This window comes from Abramis brama, assembly GCF_963993115.1.
Source record: "Abramis brama genome assembly, chromosome: 2".
Lineage (NCBI taxonomy): Eukaryota > Metazoa > Chordata > Actinopteri > Cypriniformes > Leuciscidae > Abramis > Abramis brama.
Window position 1 is genome coordinate 15,870,010 of NC_139964.1, and position 13,450 is coordinate 15,883,459.

Genomic DNA, 13,450 nt, shown 5'->3' on the forward strand with positions numbered 1-13,450 from the left:
GTCACTCCAGGGTGACCAGATTGATGTCCTCAGTGTCCTGGCACGTTCCATATTGTCAGGGAAACATAGGAAACCTACCTCTCCCTGGTTTTATGACAAGAAAACATTAGACTTTAAAATTATATTGATGGCCAAGCTGGAAATGTTCCTGGCTTTAACGATTTCTCAGGCTCATGTCTCCAGTCTTTCTGGTCTCTGAAGTCTGATGTCCTTATGCACATCAGACTTCAGATGTACCTTATGTCATGCACATAATGTATGTTGATTGATGACAAAGAGGAGGAAAAAAAATATTTGTGTGATTTCAATTCATTTTCATATTATTTGTCATAGTTCTTTCTTGACCTGAAAAATCATTGCTGACCCATGTACCATTGATGAAAATTGATAAATGTGCCTCTTCTCTTCATTGGGAATGTTTGAAATGTCTTAATAACTCTCATAATTGTTCTGAACAGACAACCATGATAAAAAAAAACAGTACTGTGTGCAAGCGATCAGAGGTAAAAAAGGATGCAGTCTTTCAGTAATACATCCTGATGACGGAGGCATCTATCAACAGGGATAGGAGCCCATTTACTTTGCTCCAAAATTACCATAAATACGGACTAAAATGTACATGATCAGTTAGTATAATGTCAATGTGGTACTTGTTCTGGTTGCCTTAGGCCATTGGCTTTTGGCTTGCTTAGTTTGGCTTGCTAATCTGCCTTAAGATGGACGAGGACGTAATTTTCTTTTAGAAAGAAACTTTGTTGTATTATTTTCATGTTATCAATGTGAAGCTGCTTTGATACAATCTGTATTGTAAAAAGTGCTATATAAATAAAGGTGACTTGACTTGACTGTCACTACATGCAACTTTCCACTATCTTACTTTTCCCATCAAATGCAGTACAAAGTCATGACACATTAATTATTCAGTGCAGTCAATGAATTGGACAGACCAATCATAAAATGTAACAATTGTGAATTTAATTATTGACAAATATATACAAAACAAATAGTACAACAGTATAAGTAGTAGTAATAGTATTAGTAATAGTACAGGTCATCAGGCGAATTTGCTGGCCGGCTCCCAGGTGTCCTCCCAGACTCTGCCACTGTAAATAGTCCACAAGTCATCTTACACACAGCATACAGTACAGCCTACAGCTCACAACTAGTCTTCAGGCTCAAGTTTGAAGATATGTCATCTGAAGCTGAAAAATAAAGGTTTACCCTTTTTCTGTTGGATAATTTATTTTGGTTTATTTTAAATGGCATTTGTCAAACAGCAGTCATTTTGTTCCAAGTGAAAACTACTGGACTCAGTCGCTTGGACACAGTCATTCCTACAATCAACCCTTTGAAGTTCTGCATCGGGTTAACCACATCAGAAATTATGTGGTTAAAGGTCTCTATGTTGGTCGCAGAGGGGGTCAGCAAAGAAGCAATGGCACCACAAAGGCATCTGCGTCACATCTACATGTAACTATGAATTGGGCTTAAGACCCCATCAGAGCTGAAGTGGACTAGAAAGTGATCTGCATCATCTTTAAGTGAACTCATAATGTGAACACAAAGAACACAAATGTTCTTGGTTCATTTGACCTCACAGGCCATTTTAATTGGACTACATTTGGTTCGTAATGGGAAATATAACTGCTGTTTGGCAAACACCGTATAAAACAACCCAAATAAACAAAATAGAATTAGCAAATGTATAGGGCAAACAGGTTAGAATGCATTTGTTTCAGATGTCATATGACCAAACTTGAGCCAGATGACTACTTGAAGGCTGGTGTGCACATGTTCTCATGTGGTCTCAGTTCAGTTTACTTTAAAAGGGATCCGAGTATGCTTAGATAGTTCCTTGGGCCCAAAACAATTATCAGTCCCACTTTCACTTCAAAGTTCAATTTGAAGGCTGAAAGGGACCAGATTTTAAAACACTAATACCGTGTGTGGTTATGGATTAAGTGACATCAGCCATCACTTACCAGGAAGAGCAAGGTAGCCAGCGCACTTTGACCTCTGCTGCCTTCCCCTGCAGAACACACACACACACACACACACACACACACACACACACACACACACACACACTTTGTTTAAAATGTTGCCTTTATGAAACTTACCGACATTCAAGTGTTGATAAAAAAGAAAGCATGAAGTACAGTTAAATGTATTTTTCAAGTATAAAAAATATCTACATTTGAACATAGTAGTATACTGCAAGTGCAAAATAATATATAAATAGTATAATGTTATCTTCACTTAAAGAAAACGTACAAGTATACTTGCAGTATAAACTGCTAAACTAGTAGTTTACTGAGAGTACACTTCAGTGCGTACTTTCATTAACTAAAAAATGTACTGCTGGTATTAAAATAGTAAACTACTAGTATACTTATAAATTCACTTGTAGTAAAGATGTATTAAAAATAAGAAACCTAGTTGTGTACTTAGTTTACACTTGTAGTACACTTAAACGTATACTTTTATATACTAAAAGTGGGCCAATTTAGTCCCAAGCAGTATTGAAATAGTACACTTACAAATCTACTACAAGTACACATTGATATTAGTATACTTACTACATAAAGTATACTTACAAATATACTTGAACATTACTTAAGTATACTTCATAAAATTAACTTGAAGTATACTTTTTTTTTTCGTAAGGGGTAGCACTTGTCAGAGGGTTGATAACTACTGCTCAGTGATACCGTTTTGTCACATGTGGATTGAAAGATGAGACAGACATGAGTCAAGAGATAATCAGACAGCCTAATGAAAAATGTGGTTCTACATCTTACCCCATTCATCCGTCTTTCCAATATCTTATCGTATAGATACATTGTCTGTCGACTGCATTTGCAACCTTAAATGACAAAGGCAAAAAAAAGTTTGGTTCACTTCAAATGGGTCTGAGTTTGCTTGAGGTGTTCATATATGAGTCACTGTTCTTAGTTCACTTTGAGGGCTGAAAGAGACCAAGTGTGAATACACCCTGAGTTTGGTCCAATTAAAGGGGGCTACATGCAAAAACACCTTTACACCCAACACATGGCTGCTGATATACACATGGGGTGCAAAGAATAGAAACAAATACACACAACACTTAACAAATATAAGAATGTCTACTTGCTTTTTGTTTTCTTCTTTTTGGCCAGGGTAGCGGGTGGGGCTTGTGTGGCTCCTGTACCTGTGGCTTAGGGGTGCAAGGGGAAAAGATTAAGAATTATATATTCAGTATCTTGGGGAAGTTGCTTAATTAATAGAAGGGGGTGAAATTCACATTGGTTAACTTTATATTAATACAATGATTACAAAACCATGGAGCCTATTTACAGATGCGGTGCAAGGCAAGATTACTTACTTTGTCTTTTCTTTAGTTGACGTTGAATGGATGGTGGGGCTCGTCTGCCTTGGCTTGGTTTGGATAGTGGGGCTTAAGGTGCAAGGGAAAAAGGTTAAGCATTTTATATTCAGTATCTTGGAGGAGTGGCTTAATTAATTAAAAGAGGTGAAATTCCCCCTGTGTAACTTGTTTTATATTATGCACTGATTGCAAAAAAAAAAACATAGGATAAATTTACAGATGTGGTGCAATGCAAGATTACTTACTTTGTCTGTTCCTGGGTAGTAGAGGCTCCTCAGGCTGCTGAGCCTGAGAGTCGATCGTAAACAGTTCAAGTGTAATAATTTGCTGGTCTTGTGGGATTAGCTGGTCTATGGGCAGGGGCTGGTCTTGCTGGAGGGGCTGGTCTTGCTGGGGCTGGAGGGGCAGGGCCTGGTCTTGCTGGGGCTGGTCTTGGTGGAGGGGCTGGAGGGGCAGGGGCTGGTCTTGCTGGGGCTGGTCTGGCTGGGGCTGGTCTTGGTGGAGGGGCTGGTCTTGCTGGGGCTGGAGGGGCAGGGGCTGGTCTTGCTGGGGATGGAGGGGCTGGGGCTGGTCTCGCTGGGGCTGGTCTTGCTGAGGCTGGTCTAGGGGCAGGGGCTGGTCTTGCTGGGGCTGGTCTTGCTGAGGCTGGTCTAGGGGCAGGGGCTGGTCTTGCTGGGGCTGGTCTAGGTGCAGGGGCTGGTCTTGCTGGGGCTGGGGCACATCTGTTGTGAAGTTTGCAAAAATATAAATTCAGTACACATTGTCAAGGAAATCAACAACAAACACTAATGAACTATACATAAAATTATCTTACCATTCAGTTTGATTATGAAGTCATATGCCCTCTTCATGCTGGTTAAGAAACGCGTGTGTTTTTGCATTGGTGGCAGATGCGTGACTACATCTGCCATCAACTTGCCTGTGCCCTTGTGCCTCTGGCTTATAAATAATATGGGCATATAGCCCAAGGCAGAAAGTTTTTGGACCTGAAATGAAACAAAATAATTAACACATTTCCAATATATTATATTGCTACATTACTACATATATGGCAGTCCGTCTACAATTTAAAGACCTAATCTGACAAAAAAATATTTGTTCACGCTTTCAACAAGTGTTAAGTATTATTAAAGACATGTTGTAAAATTAATACACAGAAATATTAATTCATGAGTATTTCTTAAATTGCAACTGTCAGTGCTCGATTTTGTTTGAAGATAATTAATCAGATGTTGTTACAGTAATGAAGAGGGCGTCTACTCCACACTGACTTTGAATCAGAAACAGAGGGCAGTTTACAAACTAGCTACTATTTGATTCATAGTTCATCCCTATCCCTGCTATCCCTGCCATCAGTTACACAAGTATTTTAAAGATAAGTGTAGTCTAGAATATTTCCATCTTATGTACATACACCAATGTATTTTCAAGATTTTTTTTTTTCACAACAGAAGTACACCTGCATAAAATGAAAGTATCTTTACATATTGTGTAAGGAGAGCTTTTTGACAAACTGTTTATCAGAGCAACTTGTATGTGATGTACATTTATCACTTGAGCATCATGTGTGTTGCCAAAGCAATTTAATAGGGATGTACAGTATGGTGTGGTTTTTAAACGATTGTCTGTTCATGCTGTTCATACTCAAATTTCATACTGACAAGATGTGCCAACTTCCAACATCCAGGCACGAATGTGAATCCTGGTACACAGCACACAGCATGGCTGCTATGTCTTCTGTCCATCAACAAACATGATACCAAATACTGTATGTACTTTGGGCTTAATATTGATTACCACTCAATTAATGAAGCATAAGCATTTTTACTTACAGCTATTTGGGCAGAGGCCACCACCCGAGATGCATTTTTGTTTTTGATGACCCTCTGGCCCCAGTCATCATTAATTTTTTTGAATAACCGCTTGCTTGGCAGTGTGGCAAAACAAGCACTGCAGGTTTTGCGGTTGGCCTGCTGACAGACCTGGCAGCTTGGGCAAGGCCTGAATTTTGGCTTTGTCATTCTAAAATGTACACACATACAAAAAATATAAATATTAAATATCATACAGGGATCCAAACACACATACAGTAAGTACAAGAAAGACAGAGCTAGTCAATCTATTAGCACGTGTCATACAGCAGTAGGCTATGCTTAACGTATCACTTTTCTAACATTATCAAAGGCAATACTAGATCTGGATGCTTGCAAGCTGGCAAATTATTTAAGTGCAGAAAAGGTGTGAAACAAAGTCGCCAAGCGAGCTATTTGCTTTCCTGTAGTCATAAACCATCTTTGAATACTGACATTCCTCACAAAACTTAAGTTTGATTTACCTCATGCCAACAGCAATCTTTATTTTAAAGGTTGGCCTATATTGTGCAGACTCCTGCAAATTTAATTTGGTGCAATAACCAGGTATTATGCCAGTCTATATTCATTAAATTGGTAAATGATGTACTTAAAACAACACCAACAAATTAATCTATATTCTCTGATCCCGACCTTTACACTTTCAGTTGATTACAGTGAGTGAAGAAGAGGCAGCAACCCAGGTCCTCCGTCCCTCTAAAAAGCTACCACCACTCAGATGGTTAAGGAACCTGTAGAGAAAGAGAAGAACAAATCAAAAAAGAATAGATCACCAAACTACATATTACAATATGAATAACTACTAGACTAAGAAGTTAAGCAAATCCTGCTCTTGTTCATTCATGCAATCACAATATCATAAAAAATGAATGGCTTCAAAAAGAAGTATTTTGAACACATCCTTGTTCTGCTTTAATTCTATATATCCCCAATAACCTTTCCCCCAATAATCATTTACACGTCCAAAATAAAATTGAGTTTATTTCCACACACAAAAAAAAATGTTGTGTATATGTATAGCCTACCGGTATATATATATATATATATATATATATATATATATATATATATATATACACACACTGTATATATGAAGAGTTCAGATGCAAAAGCCTCTAAGTGCCAACTGAAATTTTCTTCTAGAATGATCATTTACAGTATATAAAGCTTGTATTTTTAAGTTCAGTAATTTCACTTAAATGACAATTAATAGGTAATTTGCATTGCATTTAAGTGAAATTATTAAACTTAAATATACAAGCATGATAAAAATGACCATTCTAGAAGAAAATTTCAGATGGCACTTAAAGGCTTTTGCATCTGAACTCGTCATATATATATTATATATATATATATATATATATATATATATATATATATAATAAAATTACGAGTTTATAAAAAAGAAGAAAATTCTAGAATTCTAGAAGAAAATTTCAGATGGCACTTAAAGGCTTTTGCATCTGAACTCGTCATATTATATATTATATGTAATATTAATACAATTACGAGTTTATAAAAAAAACATGTTGTAGGCATATATATAGGCCTAGGCTATAGGCCTCCAACATGTTTTTTTTTATATATAAACTCGTAATTTTATTAATTTTGGGCGTGTAAATGCTTATTCATTTCTCTTTCTTATGAGACTGTTGTATTTATTTCTCTTTCTATGAGACTATTGTAAGCGACTTACCGTGGTGGAATCGCGCTGGGCAATGGTTTCTGCGATGGTCGCACACAGTGACGTGTTGCACAAAATTGCGCCAAAATATCAATCATAATTAAAAAGCACAGTCTTAATATTTTTTTATAATATTTTTTAATATAATTTTAAAGGGGTCAGCATAAATGTCTAAGTGAAGGAAACACGGGTATATTACATTTAAACACACAACTTCCCAGAATGCATCCATCACTTTGCCAAAGGATATGTCCATATTAAGCAATAAAAACATTTCTGCAGTAGGCTGTTTAATTTATTACAACATCATAATCAGAAGAAAGTTCTATGAAAGTAGGCTATTGTTTTTTTTTTTTTTTTTTTTTTTTTTTTTGTCGCATAAAAAGCAAAGTTGTAGGGCTATATCACTATAGTATAAGCAATTGCAAATTGAAATACCATCGGCAAAATCCCACCTAAATTAAGGCATGTTTTAAGCCTACAGCAAATGCAGTCCTGCAATTATGTCGTTTTAATGTAGCCTAAAATTATATTTAAAAAAATAAATAAATAAAAAGGAGAGAGAGATAGAAAAAGTCGTGATACCGATTTAGTCAAGGATTTCTGCCCCACGAAAATGTATGGTCACCGCGCCAATTATTGTACAGTAGCCTATGCGCCGCACGCCACTGTGAAATACACATTTTCAGCATAATTAATCACCTGAAACCATACTTTCCAGCAGGATGGATAACCCCCAATTCGTCAAAATCCAAAGATGAGGGATTTGCATTCAAATATCGGACGACCCTCTCCGTTGTCAAGCGACGAATAGGGGGTACCCTCAACGTCGGCATTTGGACGTGAGGGGGAAATGATCAAACTATGTGATCTAAAATTATAAAATATCCCATCTAAATTAAGGCATGTGTTAAGCATACAGCAAATATAAAGTCCTGTAAATATGTAATTTTAATGTAGCCCAAAATGATATAAAAAAAGAGAAAGGAAAAAGTCGTGATACCCATTCAGACAAGGGTTTCTGCCTCACGAAAATGTATGCTCACCGCACCAATGAATGATTGTAACAATATGCGCTGCACGCTACTGCAAAATACACATTTGCAGCATAAAATCAGTCGCCTAAAACCATTCTTTCCAGCGCAGGCAAACCACTGGATGTGTAACCCCATTTCGTCAGAATTCAAAGATGAGGGATTTGCACTCAAATCTATCGGACGACCCTCTCCGTTGTCAAGCGACGAATAGGGGGTACCCTCAACGTCGGCATATGGACGTGAGGGGGAAATGATCAAACTATGTTATCTAAAATTATAAAAAATATCCCACCTAAATTAAGGCATGTGTTAAGCATACAGCAAATATAAAGTCCTGTAATTATGTAATTTTAAAGTAGCCCAAAATGATATAGAACAGAGAAAAGAAAAGGTCGTGATACCCATTCAGACAAGGGTTTCTGCCTCACGAAAATGTATGCTCACCGCACCAATGAATGATTGTAACAATATGCGCTGCACGCTACTGCAAAATACACATTTGCAGCATAAAATCAGTCGCCTAAAACCATTCTTTCCAGCGCAGGCAAACCACTGGATGTGTAACCCCATTTCGTCAGAATTCAAAGATGAGGGATTTGCACTCAAATCTATCGGACGACCCTCTCCGTTGTCAAGCGACGAATAGGGGGTACCCTCAACGTCGGCTTTTGGACGTGAGGGGGAAATGACCAAACGGCAGTATGTGACGAATAGGGGTGAGACCGTGTTGGCTGTCATAGCAACAGGTGCGCAAACTTAAACCTGCTCGCGAGCAGGCTTATTTCATGTAAACAGGATTAGATCGCGGCTTCACAAGCGGAGCTGATACGGGAAGTCCAGCGCAGCGCGATAGTGCACTTTCTGAGATATATATTTTTCTCGTCACTCGTGAGATTGTCGTTTACATTATTAATTTGTTGGAAACGCACATTTATTTTCGACTTGTCAGAGTCGGGCTTTAACTACAGCACAAACTGTGCCCTAAGATTATTTGCGAGTGGCTCTTTCCTTTACACTATTGGAGACGGGGAGAACTTGATGGAAAGTGCTGTCTGTCGTTTTTAGGTTTACAAAACAGTTTTATGTTTTTTTGTGGCATTTCCAAGCCACTTAAGACCCAATGTTGTAAAGCAGTTTTTTTAAGCAGTTTTTTTTTTTTTTTTTTTTATTATTATTATTAGGCTATCATATTTTTTTATGAAGATCATGCAATCATGACCATGCTGATTACAGTATATGTCACTCAGGTTTATAGACCATAGACTGCCATCAAGGCCTCAATGAAGGGGATTATGTGAACAGAAAGGGGGTTCACAATGTAAATGTGCAGCCCAGTTACTATTGTGATTCTTAATCTTAATATTCCAGATTAATAATATTATATCAAATAAAAAAGGCAGTTGACAAATCTTCCATATCACAAATGTGAAAGTAAAATGGCCAGGATCTGTGCATGACTTAAGAATTTTCAGAAATTCACATTTATGCACATTATTTAAAAGTGGTAAGGAAAGTTCCACAATTAAATATCAAGCTCACTGTATTACATACACTTATGCTGATCCTAACAGAACTGCATTTTTTCATAGGTGATTATGACATGTTCCTGCCTGCAGACAGGTGTTTTATGACCACATTCCCTGACCCAAACCAGTTACAATGCAGCATAGCCAGGACAAGGGCACACAATGAAATGAACTTTGGCTAACTAAAGGGAAGATTTCAGTGTCTGAAAAGTCTGAGGGTTGCACACCTGACAGGGCCTGTGACATTGTTGCATGTGCCATATTACACAACACTGCCAAAAAAACACTTTTCATTAAATGTTTAATAAAAGACAAATAGCCTATGCTTAGTTCCTTGAGTTTTATTTTAATTGTTCTTTGTAAAGAAAAGCCAGTGGTCAAGTGCCTGCAACAAGAGATATTAGACACATGCCTCATGCAACAAATAAAAAGGAAAATTTGTCTATACACTGCCCACCTGTAGGCCTATGTCTCCTCTGTCTGTGCAGACTCTTCTGTAGGCCTTTCTGTAGATGTGGAATCCTGCAACTTATATTGCAGCCATAAAGCATTCAAGTATAAATTAAGTAAAGTTATTTATGCACTTGCAGGTAGGCTAGTTCCTCCATATGACCGTTATCTGAGAGGGTTTATTCACTGTCCAGTGCAATGGAAACAAATAGACATTACAAAGTCTTATACTTTCTTTCCTTTGGAAAGTTAGAAAATGTCCACTTACTGCACATATTTCAGCCACCACTTTCTTGGGAACAGATACAAGTGTTGGTGTATTTTGTAAAAGTGCACAAAAGAGGAAAACACAATGTCATTACAATGAACTACACTGGGGAAAAATGTGATCAATAACTCATATTTTTACATTAACATAAGTTTATCAGTTTTCACTTTCACAAGTCAAAGCAATTCATACTCAAGATTTAACAGTTGAAATGACTATACGGCCTTAATTTAATGCAGCAAAAATTATTTTACAGTGTAGGCTACTAAGATATTTTTTCTCAGCCTTTTTCTTGGTTGCTTTTATAAACAGACAACCATTTATTTAACAGTGCCTTTTATAAAAGAGACTATACTATAACTAAAAATTACCATTATGTAGAATATTTTTGTACTTCACTTTTATTTGCTCCCATGTTCTAGTGTGGTGACTCTGACATTACAATGAACAAAGTAATTATGCAATTATTAAAATACAAAAATATAGGTGATATTAAGTAATAAAAACATCTAACATGGCCTTCTAACGGATTTAAATTGTCTACTACTTTTTGCCAGCCCTCTATCCTGGCCTTTGCAGACTTTGAGGTGTTCCCTGGCGTTTTGATTAAACATTAAAAATCCGAATAAACTTTTAGTTCTTGCTCGGCTGAGGAGAAAAACTGAGCCCGCTCTTTGGCCACGCTGAACAGCCAATAGCAGCGTTGCTGATCAATGTTTCTACTATCGATACATATCCCCTTTTAAGCCAGCGCATGAACGCGCAATTAACTCAATCCAGCTATACTAATCATAAACAACAGGTGAGTTCGAAGAACCCAATTAGCCGGATCATGATTAGCACGATGAAATCATCTTGGATGTGTCATTTGATCTCGGATGTAATAAGCAACGTACGAAGAACGAGCCCTTGTTCTTGTGGCATTGAATAATAATAATAAAAAAGAACAATAATTTACAAGTCAACCACTAGAGGTCCTACCAGTGCTGTGAAAGACATTACAGACTTAAATGTCTTGAAGGTTAATCAGGTTTATTGAAGCACTGGTCCTAGTTGTAAAAACAGAGTAAAACAGGCAGAGGAAACTCTATTAAAATACATTAATACATAAAATGAAATACTTTTGCATTTAAATATTAATAAGTTGTGCAGATATCACTTGTCTGCTTTCTAATCTTACCTCAATCTGAAGAACAAAACAATACTGAATAACAACAAATTCTATACTAACAGATTAAACTCAAACAAACTTAAATATATATATACAAAGAGTCAAAGAGAACTAATGAGTCTTAATGTGGGTGATGAACATGTTTATATTGGTTGTGGTCTGAACAGATGGGTAAATTATTCCACAACTATACAGTCATCCAACAATCGTTCATTAAACGATTGAACACAGGCTTTGTGTTCGCTGGTCTCTATCACTCATTTGACGCTGCTGTAGATCACTGATGCATCTTCCACAATCTGAACAGTTGATCGCCTAAACAATCAAAACAAACAGGAGCACAACAATATTATAGACCAGATTATATGATGTGTGGTTGTTAAAATAGTGCTGGTTAAGCTGGTACTGGTTAAGTTGGCGCTGGTTAAACTGGTACTGGTTAAGTTGGTACTGGTTAAGCAGGTACTGGTTAAGCTGGTACTAGTTAAGCTGGTACTAGTTAAGCTGGTACTGGTTAGGCTGGCACTGGTTAAGTTTATGCTGGTTAAGCTGCTGGTTAAGTTGGTGCTGGTTAATCTGGTGCTGGTTAAGCTACTGGTTAAGTGGGTGCTAGTTAAGCTGGCACTGGTTAAGTTGGTACTGGTTAAGATGATGCTGGTTAAGCTGGTCCTGGTTAAGTCGGTGCTAGTTAAGTTGGTACTGGTTAAGTTTTTAATGGTTAAGTTGGTACTGGTTAAGGTGGCACTGGTTAAATTGGTGCTAGTTAAGCTGGTACTGGTTAAGTTTGTACTGGTTAAGTTGGTGCTAGTTAAGCTGGTACTGGTTAAGATGGCGCTGGTTAAGTTGGTGCTGGTAAAGCTGGCACTGGTTAAGTTGGTGCTGGTTAAAATGGTATTAGTAAAGTTGATATCAGAAAACTTGAAGTTCCCATGAGATTTACATTTCTGTCCAAATATCACTTCTGTCACAAAATATCGAACCTTGAGACTCAGACCTTTCTGACAATATTTTTAAGATTAGAAAAGGTTTTGATCATAAATTATGAAATATGATTACGCCCAAAAGGGGCTGGTTAAGCTTGTACTGGTTAAGCTGCTGGTTAAGTTGGTACTGGTTAAGCTGGTACTAGTTAAGCTAGTACTGGTTAAGTTGGTGCTAGTTAAGCTGGTACTGGTTATGTTGGTATTGGTTAAGTTGCTATTGGTTAAGATGATGCTGGTTAAGCTAGGTACTGGTTAAGTTGGTGCTGGTTAAACTAGGTACTGGTTAAGTCGGTGCTGGTTAAGCTAGGTACTGGTTAAGTCGGTACTGGTTAAGTTGGTACTTGTTAAGTTGGTACTGGTTTAGCTGGCACTGGTTAAATTGGTGCTAGTAAAGCTGGAACTGGTTAAGATGGTTAAGTTGGTGCTGGTTAAGTTGTTAGTGGCTATCACTCATTTGACGCTGCTGTAGATCAGTGATGAATCTTCCACAATTTGAACAGTTGATCGCCTAAAAAATCAAAACAAACAGGAGCACACAATATTATAACCCAGATTTAATGATCTGTGGTTATTTAGATGGTGCTGGTTAAGCTGGTACTGGTTAGGTTGGTACTGGTTAAGTTGGTGCTGGTAAAGCTGGTACTGGTTAAGTTGGAACTGGTTAAATTTGTGCTGGTTAAGTTGGTTAAGTTGGTACTGGTTAGGTTGGCACTGATTAGGTTGGTACTGGTTAAACTGGTACTGGTTAAATTGGTGCTGGTTAAGTTGGTACTGGTTAAGCTGGTACTGGTTAAGTTGCTGCTGATAAAGCTGGTGCTGGTTAAGTTGGCACTGGTTAAGTTTGTCCTGGCTAAGCTGGTACTGTTTAAATTGGTGCTGGTTAAGTTGGTATTGGTTAAGCTGGTACTGGTTAAGTTGGTGCTGGTTAAGCTGATTTACTTGGTACTGGTTAAGATGGTGCTAGATAAGCTGGTACAGGTTTTGTTGGTACTGGTTAAGTTTGTGCTGGTTAAGCTGGTTTGGTTTGTGCTGTTGAAGTTGATGCTGGTTAAGTTGGTACTGGTTAAGTTAGTATTGGTTACTTTTGTGCTGG

The 13,450-nt window shown here is 37.5% G+C and overlaps 1 protein-coding gene and 1 long non-coding RNA gene across 2 annotated transcripts in view; both read right to left on the minus strand.

The window, feature by feature from the left end:
- The window catches only part of LOC311077773 (B-cell receptor CD22-like), a 251,511-nt gene that overhangs the window by 144,085 nt on the left and 93,976 nt on the right, over window positions 1-13,450 (minus strand). The window lies entirely within an intron of this gene.
- On the minus strand, window positions 4,057-5,989 carry LOC311077777. The gene is made up of 4 exons (XR_014604986.1): window positions 5,872-5,989; window positions 5,200-5,389; window positions 4,182-4,353; window positions 4,057-4,089 (listed from the first exon to the last, which is right to left on the minus strand). It is a non-coding gene; the product is annotated as an uncharacterized lncRNA (long non-coding RNA).